Below are 18,433 nucleotides of genomic sequence, written 5' to 3'. Positions count from 1 at the left end.
CCTATTCTTATCTATCCTATTTTTGACACATTCTTGTCTTCTCAGTTTATTAAAAAGTAAATTGAAGTTTGGTAGAGACTTTTAATTACATTTATAAAATATAGGCCACCAAATAGAAAAAGAAATAATTGACATTTTCAGGGCGGCATCATATAACTTAATCTTCATTTAGTCAAATATTTCACATAGCTGTTTTTAGAACATGTTTGTTCCAGGGATGGAACACCAGAATTGTTCTGAGATGATATACTGTTTCTAACTCTTTAGTGAGATGGCTTTATTAACTAGGTATACAAGTTCATCATGTAATCATCATTGATTGCATAATTGCTACCTCACCTCTTCCATTCATCTAAAAGATTTTCCAAGACTTGTGTTTTCCTTTCTTGACTTACATACAATAAGTTTGTCATAATCTGAACTCAATTTGTAATTCTTCCATGACAGTGAATGTCTATAACACATTCCCCTTAAGAGCAATTTGGGTAACATAGTATAATAGTCTTTTGTTACAGGACAAATACTAATATTATTTCCTCCCCCAAAATGTGGATATATGTATTTTCTAATGATGTGTCACTGGTAATATATCTGATATTTTTATCAAGAATCCACTGAAATTCTACAGACCCTTGATGTGTTCAACTTCTACTCTACAGTTATCTGACTTACAAGGATATAAAATTTTGCTACATTATAAATTACTTCAGAACATTTATGGAGTCTTTACTATATTTCTGCCAGAATCTCTGTTAAACTCTTTACCTGTATTATCATATCTTATTCCATTAGACACATGAGGGGGGCATTACTATTTTCATCAGGTTACAAATGAGAAAATTGAGGTACAGAGAGTTTAAGTAAGTGGCTCAAGATCATAAACTAGAAAATGGTGAAAATGGGTTTTGGACCCAGAGAATATGACTCATGAGTTTGGAGGTAAATCACAAATGACCTCCAATTATGATATAAGCCATGCTGAAAAAAATGAGAGAGTAATGAAAGGTTAGGGGTGGAAGAAAACTCAAACACAATTTAAGGAACCATTACAAAGGAAGAAACTGGGGCTAGGAAAATGAGATGACTTGGGGAGAATTAAAATTCTTGTAAGAGAGCCTGATGGATGTTTAGAATTAATCAAGGGAAAAAAAAAATTAATGGCCCTCACTGCCAGGGGCATCTGAGCGGCTCAGTTGGTCAGCCATCCCGGCCCTTAATTTTGGCTCAGGTCATAATCTCACAGTTCATGGGATCGAGCCCCACATTGGACTCTATGCTGACAGCCCAGGGTCTGCTTGGACTCTATGCTGACAGCCCAGGGTCTGCTTGGGATTTTCTCTCTCTCTGCCCTCCCCACTTGCACACTTTCTCTCTCAAAATAAATAAATAAAATTATATATATATATATATATATATATATATATATATATATATATTAATTAATTAAATATATATATATATTACAATGGCCCCTACTCCAAACAGCAAAATCACTCCTGGTAACACTTTCCAGAACATGACTTACAAAAATACTTATACGTGAAATTCCTATTATTATTCTAGTTGTCACATTTGTAAAAAGATGAGATTTTTATCGCTGTTATTATAAATCCATGGGAATCAATGCATGGAGTGGATGGGAAAAAATTAAGTTACCATGTAAGTTGTTAAAAGGAGAAATGTAGAGAAAAACCTCGACTATTGTTCACATTGATTTCTCCACAATATCAACAACGTATCATAAGTTTAACTTGTTTTAATGAATGCTATTTAGAAATTCCTTAGAATGCCAGGTTTTTGACTCACAATATTATAACACGTTGTCCACGTGCACATGGAAATTTAAAATGAAGGTTTTAATGTACAATGAAATAAATTTAGTTCACAGTATTTTGGTGAATACATATTCAAATTAATCTGCATAGTATCGAAATCCCAATATGTGATCCTGTGTGAGAGCAACAACTTTAAATTCCCCATCTGAGTAAACAGCAATTTGCATTTGTGATTAAAGGTTATAGGAATATTTAATATCAAGCTGCTTTCTCCTTCCACTCATCACTTCCTCCCATTTACCTATATCCAGGTAAGAACTAAAAGTCGACTCTATTTAGGGAAGTACATTTGCAATTAAAAAAAAATTCACACTCAGAAGTCTAATATAAACACATTTAATCATTATTATTTTTACCTGAGCCTCTCCAGCCCAACGAGCCTATGTAAATACAATGTTACAGGGTGACCATGGAAAATTTCAGTATTATAATCATCACAGCCTTATTGAAAACCAGCAGCCAAAGCTATAGTGATGTAGAAACAGATGCCAAAAGCAAGGAGTATCAAGCTTCTGGCAACAGGTATCCTCTCTTTACTCTGTCAGCTAATTAAATCTCCAAGTTAACCAAAGTCCATTTCATTAGGCTTTTCTTGCATGTACTTTTTAAAACCAGTCTGAAACTCTTATATATAATGCACAGTTTAACTCACTTCAAATTTATAGACGAGAAAGCCCCAGTACACTATCTCAAAGGAGGATGGACATTTGTCCTATAACATCTTGCTCTAGCCAAGATGAGGCCCCTCATGGGACCCCCTCTGCCAGCAAAAGAATACAAATTCTTAGAAAGTTTTTTTTGACTTTGACCATTTCATCCACTCTAATTACAACTCATTCTTTAGCCACGATTTTTCTTAATCCTTGTTGCAAGAAATAAACAACTTGAATTACAAATTCCAAAATTAATGGGAGGGAGAAGCTGGAAAAGGTTAGTGTGCCCACAAAAATAGTGTGCCATCTTATTTAGGTAGTAACATATGACCTGTAAGTTATACTCTAGACATAAAAGATAATGTGAAAAACTCCAGCAAATAAAAATAGAAAAAACTTACAGCAAATAAACTAAAAAAAAAAGATTATGTTTCTTGGTTTTCTCGTGGGGGCACTATTGGATTGAATGGGTTGACACAAACATTCAATTAATTTAGAATGTTTCTAAAACACAACACACTGGGTGGCTTCTGGAAGAAACGTAAAGGCCAAGTTAAAAAAAAAAAAAAAAAAAAAATCTGGGTGTGTGCTGAAATTCTCCAGAGCCTAATGCTTCCCTCCCATGAAGGAGAATAATCCACTCAAAAGCAAAGGAAAAAAAAAAAAAACAAAACCAAAAAAACAAAAAAAACAAACCATGTCAGTTAACTGATTTGAAAAAGCAGAAGAAAGACTCCTTCTCTCTGTATTTTAAAGTTGCTCTTTTTCCTTAAATTGACACATTGGACTATAATGAGGGGCACTGAGACTGTTTCAGCAACAAAGTCACAGTCTATAGTGATGTTTCTTCTTTTAAATGTGAGTCCTTCTTTTACAGTAAACATAAAAGTCTCATGCTCAAATTTAGGAAACTCTAACTGCTGCTGTCACAGATTAAACCCAAAATCTCAGTAGTTTAATACAGACAAGTTTGTTTCTGGTGTTGTTACAAAAATGCTAATGTTAAAGTCAATTGCATGCTGTTGGGGCTGGAGGGTCCCCATTTTGGTGGATCTCTTCAGGGAATCAGAATCATTTTTCTTGTGCACTCAGCCCTCTTCAACAGAGAAGCCTAAGGATGCCCTAGGGATTAACTCCATTCAAGTCAGAGGGAAGAGGACAATTTCATGGGGGACCATGAAAGCGTGTTGTGGCCAGACCTGAAAGAGGCACACATGGTTTCCACCCATGTTTCCCTGATCAGATCACTATCACATAGCATCCTCTAACTAGCTGAATGTCAAGGAAGAAAAGGAAATGGGCTGGTTAAATACTTATTAGTCTTTGCCTCATGTTCCAGGAAAATCCTGATAAATCCTCACAGAAGGTGCCACCCATAAGGTTCATGTCTTAGAGTTTGTATACTATGTATCCCTACCAGCTAAGAAGATACATTCATTCACTCCAGGTATATTTACCGAGTGATTCTGTGTGCCAGAAGCAATTTAAGTAAGTAGACTAGTGAATAAAACAAAACAAAACAAAAACTCCTTTGTGCCTGGAGAGAAGACAATAAACAAAATAAACAGGTAAATTTTATAGTATGTTAGAAATGATCAGGACTGGGGGCGGGGGGGGGGGGGCAGCAGAGAGATGAGAGGCAAAGAACACGAGTGCATGAGGAGAGTTACAATTTTAAGTATGGTGGCCACAATTTAAAAGGAAGTGATGATGCGTACCATCAGAAAATATAGTCAAGCATCCACTAGGTGGTTTGTATTTAAAATTTTCTCAATATAAGTTTATAAAATCCTGAATATGTTATCTGAAAATACAACCACTTTCCTTCTCTCCTGATCCAACCCAAGTGATAAACCACTCTTATAAAATAAGTAAGAAGTGCCTATCTTTTAAATTCTAACAAGTAAAAATCAAGGTAGATATGTTTTATTCAGAAAAAAAAGAATACCCTGGACCCCCTGTACTCCAGTGGAGTCTTTTGATATGTGAAGGTACTCAAGCTAAGGGAAGTTAAATGTCTTGACCAATGAGGTTATATAAATGGCAGAGCCAGAATAAGAATCCAAAGCCAAGTTGTCTTTGAGAAGTTATTTCAAGTATGTAGGAGGCTGCAAGTCCCAAATGACCTGTGGCCTTGAAAGACCTTTAAAATGACTAAGGACAGAGTCACCTTGCATAGAACTAATCCAACAAAAATTTGTCATTATGCCAAGCGAAGAGCTAAGATTAATTTATCAGGGTTCTCCTAACCTAAATCCTTGCTTTTCTCTCTAGCACCTGGCCATGTGCTTAGCTTCTTGTTTCACTTTGAGGGTTGGTTCTCTGCCCTAGAGATTTCAGACTAAATTTGTGCCCAGGGGATTCTCCTGACTCAGCATGCCACAGTATTCCTTTGCTGCCAGGCTTCACTCTGGTTGGTGTCATGGAACTAAAGTTCAAGAATCATCATAAATAGGGAGAGTTAAGGCACCTGGGTGGCTCAGTTGGTTGAGTGTCTGACTTCAGCTCAGGTCATGATCTCGCAGTCCATGAGTTCGAGCCCCACGTCCAGCTCTGTGCTGACAGCTTAGAGCCTGGAGCCTGCTTCAAATTCTATGTCCCCTTCTCTCTCTGCCCCTTCCCTGCTCATGCTCTGTCTCTCAAAAGTAAATAAACATTAAATTTTTTTAAAAAATAGGGAGAGTTAACCACTGACGATAAGCTACCTTGGCTTTATAACGAATTTATATTGAAGTGCTTTAAAAGAAATGATTTATTCCCTCTAAATACCCTCAAGGAGACACACAAAATCTCTAAGAAAGCAAACAGAACATATAGCTACTCTTCTTCCCATTTCTTCCTTGGAAACAGATGGAAGAATATGGTCTCCACTTCCCAGCCCAGCCAGCTCCATGCAAGAAGAATGGAAGGAGCTAGGTTAGTTCCTGGATTCAACAGCATGGGAACTTTGCTGCTGTTAACTGTATGATTTTGAGAATAAGTTTGTTTATCTGGAAGTCTGCCTCTTTCCTGGTACCCCCAATTCTAGTCACTCAGTAGCTGCCAACATTTAATTGCTAGGCTCAAAATCCAGTCCAATGTCACAGTTCCTCAAAGACTTGTTCCTCCCGCTCAACAGCCCTCCCAGAAATAGGAATTCTCCTCTTGATACCTAGTATTTAATGATCTCTACCTTATCCCAGACCTGATGAACTCTGGTCATGTATGTCATCTTGTCAGACTGCCTACCAGTTGAAACCTTCTGTTAAGAGCTCTTGAAGACCTAAGTAATAAGCATTTACATGGTTACCTGTTGACATCATCTCCAGGAATCAAACTCTCCCTGCCTGGCTAGGTACCTTCCTATTACTTGACACTTAACATGTGAGCAGTCTGGTTTCTGTATCCCTGGACATGCAGAATGGCCCATTGCACTGTTTCCTGAACAGCCACCTGCCAAAAGGGTAGCAGTTCCTAATCTTATAGAGACAGTGGCCACTAGCCCTGTGCAGCTACTGAAATTAAATTCATTAAAGTTAACTAAAATTAAAAGTTCAATTTCTTATTTGAACTAGCCACATTTCAAGTTTTCAGGGAGTGCCACATGTGTTTAGGGGCCACCACACTGGACAGCACATAGAATATTTGCATCAGCACTGAAAGTTCTGTTGGATGACACTGATCTAGAGCTTGGAAATGAAATGTCAAAGGACAAGGATTTGGCCAAGAGGAGTCAGTCTTATTAATTTATGCAACTAAATGATGTGTACTAAATTATGCTGATCCTATCCCTAATGGAACTAATATTCTAATAGGTTTAAAGCATGAGCTGAAGGATATAGATAATTGCAGGCAGGAATCATTGTCTATTTCACTCACTGATAAATACAAGAACCTACAAGGCTGTGACTGGCACATTGTAGAAACATCTTGTAGAATTTATATCGACTGGATGAACAGACACACAATACTACAGTTAATTATAAGGAGATCATCATAGAGGAATAAGAATGATTTTCTGGGCTCCACTACAGGTCAGATTAAATAGCTCACTAAATGTTCCAATTCTTTTTCTATGGTCACCAATTTTCTAGTCACTAATTCTACATCTTGGGCTTCTTCACACCAAGAAAAGGTAAATAGGGCTATTGCAGCTGCAAAATTAGAATAGCCACATTGTAGTTGAATAAACTGGCAGACATATTCAGACTCAGTCCTTTGTGAGTCTGGCTAATGTCTTCTGGAAGAATACCAAAAAAAAAAAAACAAAAAAAAAAAAAAAACAAAACACCACACACACACACACACACACACACAGTCCTACACAAAACAAATTGAGACTCAGTGCTTAGGCCAAATTGGTCCCTGATGCAGCCACATCTGAGAAGTGAAACCCCAGGTTGCTCTGTTTAACATCTTTTAACAGTAGTGGCATTTGTTTCTTCCCAAGCCTGCAGTATAGGAGAGCTTTCTCTGGCCCTCGCAATCACCTAGAACTGTACATTCAAAACTGGCATGTTTGTTCCCATCTGCATCCCACCAGCACTTTCTCAGTTGGACTGATCCAGTCTGCAGAGAATACAGACTGGGAAGCATCAGGAAGAAGAGGGCAAGAACTTGTTAAAGATTAGGGTTAGGAGTGTCTGAAGTGGGAAGAAGAGGCTGACACCCAGGGAGAAGGAGAAAGAAAGGGATGGGGCGATTATGTTCAGGTATTCATCATTGAGTCTAGATCTGGATTTGGAGTATAAGATGGGAACTTCTATCATCTGAGTAATTCAGTCTGGAAGAATCTCATCTGAACTGTCATTCATAGGTATCTGACACTCCACGAGCTTATTTAGACTACGGCTCCTATTCCCCTTTCTACACTTTCCTATATAGAGATAAAAAGAAAATGCATGGAAGGGAAATGTAATTACTCATGTACCCACATTGGTCTACCAGTTAAAGTCATATTTGAAAGGGATATGTAGACTGAAAGGGAAGAAGGTTTATCTCATCAAACCTAATAGAGCACAGAAATCAATCTTCGAGTTTGGTGACATGACAGATGTTACAGCTGATCTCCCTCACCCTCTAAATGCATGGCTGGTCAGCTTTATGAACAACTGTTATCCTGGGATCTTTGAATGAAAAGCTCAGGTTCTTTTAGGAAGAATGAATGTTTGATACAGCTACTTTGGATTTTTAGAAATAATCAAAAGGCACTCACATATATAGAAATACTGGATGGGGAGACATCATACCTGGTTTCTAGTCTTAATCCTAGGACTAACTAGATTGATTATATACTTCCATTGGTCTCTTATATTGCTTTCTTGTATGAGATATTGGAGGTGAAGGAGGTGTTAGATGTGATAGAGAGGAAGGGAGAGAGAGAGAAAAGGAGAGGGAGAGGGAGAGAAGGGAAGAGAAGATAACACTGATTGCCAAAGTATCAGATAAATAGTGTGTTCTAATGAAGACTTCCCCTGAATCATTGCCCTATTTATGTCTGGCCACAGAAGCAAACTAAACATCCTACTCCAACATTTTTATTCAGGAAATCAATTTTTCATCCCCAATCAGGTTGACACCATCTCTGGAAAATGCTTATAGTAGGCACTTTGGTTTCCTTTGGTTACAAAAGGGTTTAGACTCATTCAACAAATGAACACACAAAATGTCAAAATGATGTTGTAACAGAAGCATGCACAAGCCAAGCAGCATCAGATGTGCTTTTGAGTCTGTGGCCCTAATTCACCTCGATGTGAGTGGGAGGCCTGGCTAATCCAGGGCCCCATAAGGAATTCTGACAACATGCCTTTTGCTTTGTACTGTGCATGCTATAATTCCTAGGTGCATCTGAGATATTACTGAAGCAATACTTTCTCTTTCCAAAGCACTTCATAATCATTAATGATTTAAGCCTTACAACAATCCCTCCAAGGGAGGTCAGTAGCAAAACACCAGAAGCACAGAAGAAGAAACAAGAGGAAGATGTAAAATGATGTGGTAGAAATTTCAAAGAGAAGAGGCAATATTAAAGTAAGAGCCCTCCTCTCATCATATAGATATATCAAAGTGGGTGGGTGATGGAAAGTATTTTCAAAATGAGGTCATGTCCATTCCCTCAATACCAATAAAGTTCACCCTCAAAACTCCCCTCCCTATCTCCACTGTTTTCTTTTCATCTCCTTAATTCTTTTAATGTCTGAAGTCACATTACCATTTAAATGCGTTAAAGTGATGTAGTCCTCTGCTATTTGTAATTCAGTTAGGTATCCTTGGCTTTCATCTAATAGAAATGAATAAAAGACCCTCCCTAACCAAGGGGAAAGACCAGATATACTTAAACTGTATCATTGGCTTATCCCATCACATATAATTTTCATCATGATTTTAAGGTTTTCACAGATCCATTGATGTACATCCATGGGTTCCTTTGGATTCAAATTCCTCCTATAGGAATGCTGACTGTTCCCTGGGGATTCCATTCCCATTGCCACCACCACCTTCCCCATTGCCTCCAAGCCAACATCTGATGGACCATAGTCACTGACACTAATTGGGGTTCTTAGAGCTCACAAAGTCTCAATTAAGAAATCCTGATCTGATTTCTGGAGGTCACTTGCCAGTGGTTATATCTGTGCAACTTGCTTTCATCCGCATGAAAAATATATTTCTAAAAGGCTGTAGGTACACCATCATTTAATAAATTATATGACATGTTTCTATTGATTTACATTATAATGTAATAGATTTTTTACCTTTAGGTTAGAAGCATATCAAACAATCACTCTTAATGCCTTAAATTTAAATGTATCTACTTTTCTTCCTTCCCTTTGTTTTTTTCCCCTTTGGGAATTATCTACCAATCAATATTAGAGGAGTCTAAAATATAAAGACTTTTAGAGATCATGTTTTGTGTATTTAAGAACTATTTTTGGGGCGCCTGGGTGGCTCAGTCGGTTGAGCGTCCGACTTCGGCTCAGGTCATGATCTCACGGTCCGTGAGTTCGAGCCCTGCGTCGGGCTCTGTGCTGACAGCTCAGTGCCCAGAGCCTGTTTCAGATTCTGTGTCTCCCTCTCTCTCTGCCCCTCCCCTGTTCATGCTCTGTCTCTCTCTGTCTCAAAAATAAATAAATGTTAAAAAAAGAACTATTTTTGAAAAGTGAATAAGCTCTCACTTCATGTTCTAGATTTTTTGCCAACATTTTTGTTAATGAATGTCAAAGCCATTATTAAACAGGAGTGTTCTTCAAAGATGGCTTCAAGGCAATGCTTTGCATGTAGACAGTGAAGCCCAGGTGTATAAAACTCTCAGGAGATTTGTTATATTCTTCCCCTTGTTGCACCTAAATATGTTTTTTCATGGAGTGGTCTTGGACTCATCCAAATCATACCATATTAAAGTCAATACTAGATATTATAATATAACCTTGGTAAAAGTTATTGGATTTTTAAAATTACTATTTAATATAACATGAGTTAATGATGGTGTCTACATGGATAAGGCTTTGTTTAAATATTTAGTGAGTAATATTAAAATCTTAAAAGTTACCAAAGAGCAAATCATATATTCAAAATATGCAAAATACTTGTCAATACTTTCCTAATTATTTTATGTCCCAAAGAAAATATAGATATGAGGATGTGTTTGTGGGAGGTACTTTGCTCAATGACTGGTGGGCATTGCCCCCTCATGCATCATTGTAAATGAAACAAGCAGCCCCCCCTAAAAACATGATTATATAGGTTATTAGCCATCTATAGAAGGAGCCCCAATGCTACAAGTCAATAATTCAAGAATTTTTATCATCTCCAACTCTCTACTGAAAATAATTTTGGTATGTTTTCTTCAAGGTAGGAATATAACATGATTATAACTTCATGGAAAGGAAATCTAAAAAACTGCTTTTTGACAAAAGACCATGTAAACAGAAGGATAATAGTAAGCATAGAGTGACAAAAAGTATGTGTGAAGAAGGTAGGTAGTTAGAGAGCAAAATTTATAGTTTTTATTCAACACTGATCACTGGAGAAAGACACCAGACTGGAAGGATATGAAAAGCCAAACTCTAGAACAGTGTGTTGTATTGTGAGACAAGGATGGGTTAGTCTGGACTCCATTTTTGTTACCTCCTATTTACCAAGTAATCTTCTGCTGCTACTTCTGCTCTATCCCAGAGCTCTGAATCCAGGAAACCCAAGCAGAGTATTGTTGTAGACTCATCATAATTCAATATAACAATATGAGTCGAGTTCATCCAAAGGAGATAAAAAGAGATGAAAAGAAAAGTTGACCAAAAAAATTTGGGGGCCTATATTAAAAAAAGAGGGGCGGTAGGTGGTGCAGTTGGTTGGGCATCCAACTCTTGATCTTGGCTCAGGTCATCATCTCACAGTTCCTGAGTTGAAGCCCCACATTGGTCTCTGTGTTGATGGTGCAGAGTCTGCTTGGGATTCTGTCTCTCTTTCTCTCTGCCCTCTCTCTGCTTGTGCTTTCTGTCTCTCAAAATAAATAAATAAACGTTTTAAAAATTAAAAAAAAAAAAAGAAAAACATAACCCTATATCCTGGTTATTTTACCAAGATAATGGGAGCCAGTGAGGCTGTGTTAGCTTCCCTACATACCTCATTGTCCTCTGTAACTACAAGACTAAAAAATGTTTGTCACTAATCCACTCACCACTGCATTATTAAAACTACACCACAATGGAGGAGAGATATGACAAAATGTATTCTTATTCGGGGAAGTGAAGGGGAATCATAAAATTAGCCCAAATAATAGCATGAAAAGTAGCTATACTTGCACCTTCATCATTGGCAGTAAAACTACAATGAATAATCTTAAATCAGAAAACGAAACTTTCCAATTAATTTTTCTGTGTTTCATAAACAAGAACTGGTTCAAATAATATTCAATAATAATCACGGTGTTAGAAGTGGGCTTGGAAACCTGAGTTTGACTTGTTCAGAAGTCATCTCAACAAAACAGATATCTCTTGGGCTATGCAAATTCACTGATAAGTACAAGATAAGTTACTAGAGAAATATTTTTCCAGCCATGTTCAGGATCCCCAGTCATGCTGGGCTTCAAGTGCGAAAAACGATTTTGCAGCCAGTTCTTCCATCTGCCCTACAGTAGGCAAGCAGCCAGCCTCCAGGATGATCAACAGCCTCTGGGGCTTATGACTTACCAGCCAATGAGTAATATATTTTGCTGTTTGGTGCTTTGTTGATTGATTTCTTAGAGTGAAAATTGCCAAAACTGCAACCCACCTGCCAATTCTTTCATCTCTGCCAAATTATTTTAAAAACATAACCTGAACAACAGGATACACACAATCTAACACTTCATTTGTGATAGAGGAAACACTATTATCACCATATACTAAGTATTGTAATAACTGAAAATGTTTGTGAAAGTTATCTATCTATGTATGTAATACTATACTATATATAGATATATAGATATACAGGTGTATAATATATATATATATTATGTGTATATGTATGTATGTATATTATATGTATATATACACATATATGCCCTTGTATTATTACACACTTAAAGTACTTATTTTTAGGGGCACCTGGGTGGCTCAGTCAGTTAAGCATCCGACTTCGGCTCAGGTCATGATCTCATGGTCTGTGAGTTCGAGCCCCGTGTCGGGCTCTGTGCTGACAGCTCAGAGCCTGGAGCCTGCTTCAGATTCTGTGTCTCCCTCTCTCTTTGCCCCTCCCCTGCTCATGCTCTGTCTCTCTCTCTCTCTCTCTCTCTCTGTCAAAAATAAATAAACATTAAAAACTTTAAAAAAATACTTCTTTTTAAGTTTCACAGTGAATATTCTTTACTACAATCCTTCCTACTAATGACATATTTGCTACTGACAAGCTATAATAGATCAAATGGGCTTATTTGAAGGAGCCAGTAATGCGTGTTGTTGATATTAACAAGCTTCAGTGACTGCTGGATGAAATGTTCCAAATATATCATTCCAGACGGTATCATTTAAATTGTGAGCATTGTTCTTTTAAACTGAAAATTTAGAATCCTACTTTAAAATGAATCATATGAGGTGTTTACAATCAGAGTTTGAAAAAAGGGAGGTGGGCATACTTGTATAAAGCACCATGTGGAAGAGTGATTAAGAATTGAAATTAGGGAAGCTGACCCTTTTGGCTCATAATTCAGGCTCCATTGTGTACTAACAGATTTCAGGCAAATAACTTATAGTCTCCATGTCTTAATTTCCTCACCTGCAAAAGGGGAATAATAAAACTACTTCAGGGAGTTATTCTGTGAATTAAATGAAGTAACAGAGAGAAAGTATCTGAACACATTAAGTCTTTGATAAATGTCAGTTATTGTTATCAGCACCTTGAGCTTAGGTTGCTAGTTCTCACAAGCTCCTCTAGGCCTGATTGCTGACCAGCAGTAAGGAAACCCTCCCCACCCCCCCACCCCCTCCTCCCAGCCTTTTACAGAAGACTGCTGGTGATTCATACAAGGCAGCAGAGCACATTGAGGTGAAGGCTTCAGGGATGAAGCTAGCAGCAGACCTCAAAAGATTTGGCTGCATCCTCTGGGAATGAAACTCACTGGCATATGAAGGTAAGACATGGTTGAAAAGCTGGATGGAGAAATTTGAATGAATTAATATAAGATAAGGTATTTTCTTTAATGTTTATTTATTTTTGACAGAGAGAGACAGAGCATGAGCAGGGGAGGGGCAGTGAGAGAAGGAGACACAGAATGCAAAGCGGGCCCCAGGCTCTGAGCTGTCAGCACAAAGCCTGACACGGGGCTCGAACTCATAGACCGTGAGGTCATGACCTGAGCCGAAGTTGGACGCTTAACCAACTGAGCCACCCAGGCACCACTACAAGGTATTTTAAAGCAATGTCTTTTAAGTCATAATGGGTAGAATAAAAATTAGACTGCAATATTATGGCTTAATTGGGTTTTGTGACTATATGTAGAGAGGAAAAGAAAGGAGAGAGTCAGATAGGAAGGAGAGAGTCAGATAAGTGCTGGTGGGATAAATATCTAATCTGACAGAGAGAGGGTTCTTAGTATATTTTGGAAAGTACTTCAAATCCACTGAAAAGTCTTCAGTATTATTTAATGCCTTTATGACCTCCTAAGTTCAAAACTGTACATTGATAGGGATGGTTGAGGGAATAAAGTTGTGGGTCAGAAATGTTATGCATGTTTCAGAAAGATGAAACAAATGAGGAAACTAAATTGTAGACAAGGCAGAGAAAACTGGAGCTGTGTTTAATCATGTTCTCATAGTTCTGTCTGGTTCCTGAAGCTCTCTCAAGGTGGTTACTGACTTGGTAAAGAGCAAGCCCACACACTCACATGCACACCCTACAGACCAAATGCTGGGAGCTATCAAACTCAAAAAACCTGTTGAAAATCAACTTTTTAAAGGCAGCACTGCTAAGGTTAAAAGGAGAAATTGAATGTGCAAGAGAGAGAGTGTATGTGTGTCAAGCTGGAAGCGAGGTAGTACTCTGATAACAGACCCTGCAGGGCTGTGCAGAGCCAGAGCTTAGCCAGATCCAACTAGAAGACACAGAGGTAATGGTTTAATTTGGAAGAGTCAAGACTTCTGAAATGTCACCGAATTATAACCAGAACTTCTAAGAAGAAAAATATATAAACACATTGAAGGAGTGGAGGGCAGCCTGGAGAAAGCCCCATTAAAAAAAAAATCTCTCTTGCCCCCATATGTGGGTGATGCAACAGGTAAGAGGGAGAGCAGGATATGGGTCACAGAGATAACACAAAACCACCTAATCTCTGTAAAATGCCTTAAAAGAGAAACATATTTATAGCAGATAAAAGATAAACCTTACATCTGCTTTGCTGTTGTTGTTATTAAAAATTCAGAGATAGTCCTCGTTTGTAATTTCCTCTTAGGACACAAAAATTGTCTTCTTAGTCTAAAATCTTTGCACTATCAGATTCTAATCATATGGGGGAAAAAAAGTTTATTAAGCATCCATGAAACTGTGCTTCCTGCAGAGGCACAGAACTTGGTGTGAGAGGAATGGCTTACAAGAGACGAGGTCTTGCCCTCAAACTCCTTGCAATCTAGGAGGTTAGATTTAAACATTGAAATCAAACAGGGTGCATTTTGTTTTACAAAAGGAGATGTTCAACAAGCATTCAATAAATGAAAGAAAAGGGAACTGGATCTTGGGTCTTTGGTTGGTCTGGGCTTATCTAAGGAGAGTTGAAGAGTAGGTGATATTACAGGGGGATTGGTGAAAGATTCGGGGTTCAGATAGGCTTACTAAGTGAGGAGAACACAGCAAGCAAAGATGTGGAGATGGAAAGTGCAAGACCAAAGTTCTAGGAAGGAACAATTCTATGAAATGGAAATAGACCAGGTGGGCTCAAAGAATGGTGAGCAGAAGGGAACAGCATCCAAGATCTGATCTGCTATATCTACAAGTATCCTGGGTGTTTGGGCTAGGTATTCACAAATACTTGCACTGGTGACTGAGTCAAGAGCCTCATTTTAACAACCTAAATGTTGTTTTCATGTACTTATTGCTACATAAGGAAAATTTGAAATAAGGGAATGCATTCATATTCCTTAAGAAAATTATGATCCAGCATATCTGGAATAAATCATTACCACAGCCAGAAATTCCCTTATAGAAAATTGTCTGGTATGCTGTCTTTGAATTACTACATTTATTATTTATACACCTTAGTGGGAGCACATTTTTAGTACACAAATTTAACATAGAATTAAAACCATACCACAAAAATGTGTCCCTTCCATGAGGAGCAGGAATAAAAAGAAAAGTCACATTAGCAAAATAGTCTACCAGTATCTTCACAGACAGAAAGATAAAGAAGACTATCCTATGATGGAGGTACAAATCTGTTGGTATACAATGCATGGTAAGAAAAATAACTTGGAATATCCAGTAATAGCATGCCTACAAAATGTTGTCCTTTGAATTGAAACATAACAAGAAAGGCATTTGAAGGACTCTCTCTCTCCATGGAAGGAAGAGGGAGGAATACAGAGTTCTACCTAAATTTGTGAAGAGCCAGTCACTGCACAAAATCCCGAACAACAGCTCCACAATGGACTGTGGTTGTTTAGTCATTGCCATGGCCCGGAGTTATTGCCTAATCCGTGATTGGAGGAAAAGACCAGAATCCCCAGATAGTGTGCTATCACAAGATAGCTCCGTGATCTGCTACAATTTGGATTTTCCTCACCATGATAGTTGGGGTCTCTGCGACCACTGAGGTCCTTCCCAGGCTTAAAAATCTCTTACAAAGGTAGCCTTCTGTGACACTGGTCATATAAGGTAGAGACTAGAACACAAAGACACAATGGATTCTGGAGTCACTCTAACTTCACGTTACGGGAAACAGTAAATTTCCTTATTGTTTAAGTCAGTTTGTTTTAAGTTTTTCTCTTATTTTCAGTCAAAAGTTGAAAATATTTCTAATCAAGGTTTAAACGTTAAGAAAATGGCATTTTCTAAGTTTTATCTACCAGTTATACACGTTTAATAAATTGGATATTAAATGCAGCACAATATTGTATATATAAATATAGATATAGATATATAAGGCTTTTCAGGGTACCCAGCTCCCCATGAGCACTCAGTGATTGCTGTTATTAACTTTTGATAACTGACATTTGAATGGCACTTTACAGCTTTGAATGCATTCATGTTTTCCCCATTTGATTTTCTCATCATTCCTAGTTGGAGGCACTCTTAACCCAGTCAAAAAACTGATCTAAGTAGGAAAATTGATCCAAGAGGATTAATGACTTTCCTGAGTCCAAAAGCTAATTAGAGGTACAGTCAGAACTACATCTCTGGTTCCAAATATCTTGCTGCTTCCACTACCCCACAAATCTTCTATTTTGCCCTAATACAAAGAAAGGATCAGAAACAAAAGTCTATTTTGGTGAGTCAAAATGGTCTCCTTATTGACCAATGGAACTTTACAAGATAGAAGAGGAAAAAAAAAAGTATAGAGTTATACAGAAATCTCTACTGGATATTCAATCAAGAGCTGAAGCAATCATGTTTTCAAAGGCAAGAAGTTCAGAGTTAGCTAATGAGGGAACTGGGGACAAAGAACTCGTATGCCTATTTTGAGAAGAACTTTTCAGAAATTTGCAGCAGAGAGAATGATACCTTAACTGAAAACTCACAACAGCTTTGTAGCAATGGGACGTTTCATTTGTCTTCGACTGTGAATACCTTTTAACATTGCTCTAATTGGAAACATATATTCCTTATGAAACCCTCTTGAAGCTGTGATTTATGTGGTCCAGTCTCAAGAAAAGCCTTCTTTAAGGCAAAGCAATGAGTCCAGCAATCAAAAACATTTTTTTAAATCACTGAGATACTTTGCTTATTTTTTTCTGAATACCATGAAGAAAATATACTGTGTATAGCAACGGTGGATAATGCATGCTGAACACTGTTCTGTGATCCTTATATAAATTAACTACTTGAATCCTTATAATATCACTTATAAAATCTCTTTCAGTAATGTCTGCTACTTTATCTCTATTTTACAGATAAAGAAACGAGTCCTAGAGAAGCCAAATTAAGTGGGCCAAAGTCATGTATCATGTAAGTGGCAGAGCTGGAATTCAAATCCAGAGCCACCTTCAGACTCTACAGGGACATAGCCATTCCCCACACAGAACAACTCTTCTTCCAGCATTGATCAATACCCTAGAAAATTTCTCTCTTAATTTGAATCTGATCTCCCCCCTCCTCTCAACTTACATCCTAAAAGTCTAACCTGACCCAAACACTAATCTGTCAAAAAAATATTCCCCTTTGGAAGAGAAGGTGGAGAGAGGAAACAGAGAGGAAGACTAAATTTCTTCAGTTGGAAAGGAGGGCAGAAAAGAGGCAAGGGACTCTCTATAAAGGCCAATGCCTTTCAAACTTGAATTGCCTTAGAATCACCTAGAAGGTTTATTAAAACACAGATTGCTGGGCCCCACCCCTGGAGTTCATTATTCAGTTTGTCTGGAGTTGAACCTGAATTTTTGCATTTCTAAGAAGTTTCAGTTTCATGCTGGTCTGAGAACCATCTTTAGGAACCATTGCACTAGGTGAACAGCTTTCTGTTCCCGGCTGAAAGAAGAACACTACTTTAGGAGTTCTTCCAACTATCCAAAATTTCCTCCATATTACATAAGCCTGAACAGCATCTACTCATGGGGCTTAGCTTCCTTTAATCAGGCATTGCTGGTTTTAGCTTAAGAGAAATTGGACCCAGAGGAAGAAGCCAAAGTTTGCATTCTCCATGTTTGCTAAAGCCAGCCTTCTGAGTTTCCATTGTGTTTTTGGAGGCCTGCCTCTTCCTGTCAGTAAGTTCCTGTGCCTTCCTGCCTTCCTACTTCATGACTAGTAGCCTCAATTCCTATGCAAAGGAGGCTACAGTCTTAGCTTATGTCACCAACAGAAAAGGACACTCACTATCACACAAAGGTCATGAGGGATGGCTTCTTTACACAAACTGAAAGAAGAAAAAAAACATACCAAAGCACTATAAGGGACAGCTGACAAGCTGACAGCAGAAGAAGACAAAATAAATCACCATCCTCATCACCATTAAGTCAGATATCCACTCATGAAAGGTATCAATGTGGGGACACACTCATGCCTTGTAAAACATAAATATCTATGTTTGTATTAAGAAATCCACATTTAATGCTCATTTTCACCTAAATTAATTGTAATTTAATCCCATGAGCTTACTGCATATATTTTTTTAATGCTGGCCTGTGAAGACCAAAATCAAATTTCTGTTTTGTACCCTACATCAAATTTTATTTGTACTAAATTTTTAGAGCACAGTCTTCCTTCCCCTGGCCACATGGAATTATAGCTCTAGAGTAAATAAAAGCTTTAGATTGATTAAGCTGAAGGAACATAGCATTATTTTATTATATGCAC

General features: G+C 37.8%; 1 protein-coding gene and 1 long non-coding RNA gene across 2 annotated transcripts in view; one reads left to right on the top strand and one right to left on the bottom strand.

The window, feature by feature from the left end:
• Window positions 1-18,433, bottom strand: part of MACROD2 (mono-ADP ribosylhydrolase 2) — a 2,022,401-nt gene that overhangs the window by 655,843 nt on the left and 1,348,125 nt on the right. The window lies entirely within an intron of this gene.
• Window positions 12,982-18,180, top strand: LOC128773496 (uncharacterized). Its single transcript, XR_008417796.1, has 3 exons — window positions 12,982-13,070; window positions 13,161-13,345; window positions 17,038-18,180. It is a non-coding gene; the product is annotated as an uncharacterized LOC128773496 (long non-coding RNA).

This window comes from Panthera pardus, unplaced genomic scaffold, assembly GCF_024362965.1.
Source record: "Panthera pardus isolate Hobbes unplaced genomic scaffold, ASM2436296v1 HiC_scaffold_25, whole genome shotgun sequence".
In the NCBI taxonomy this organism is placed as follows: domain Eukaryota; kingdom Metazoa; phylum Chordata; class Mammalia; order Carnivora; family Felidae; genus Panthera; species Panthera pardus.
The sequence above is the reverse complement of the archived record's forward strand: the minus strand, read 5'-3'. Positions and strand labels throughout refer to the sequence as shown.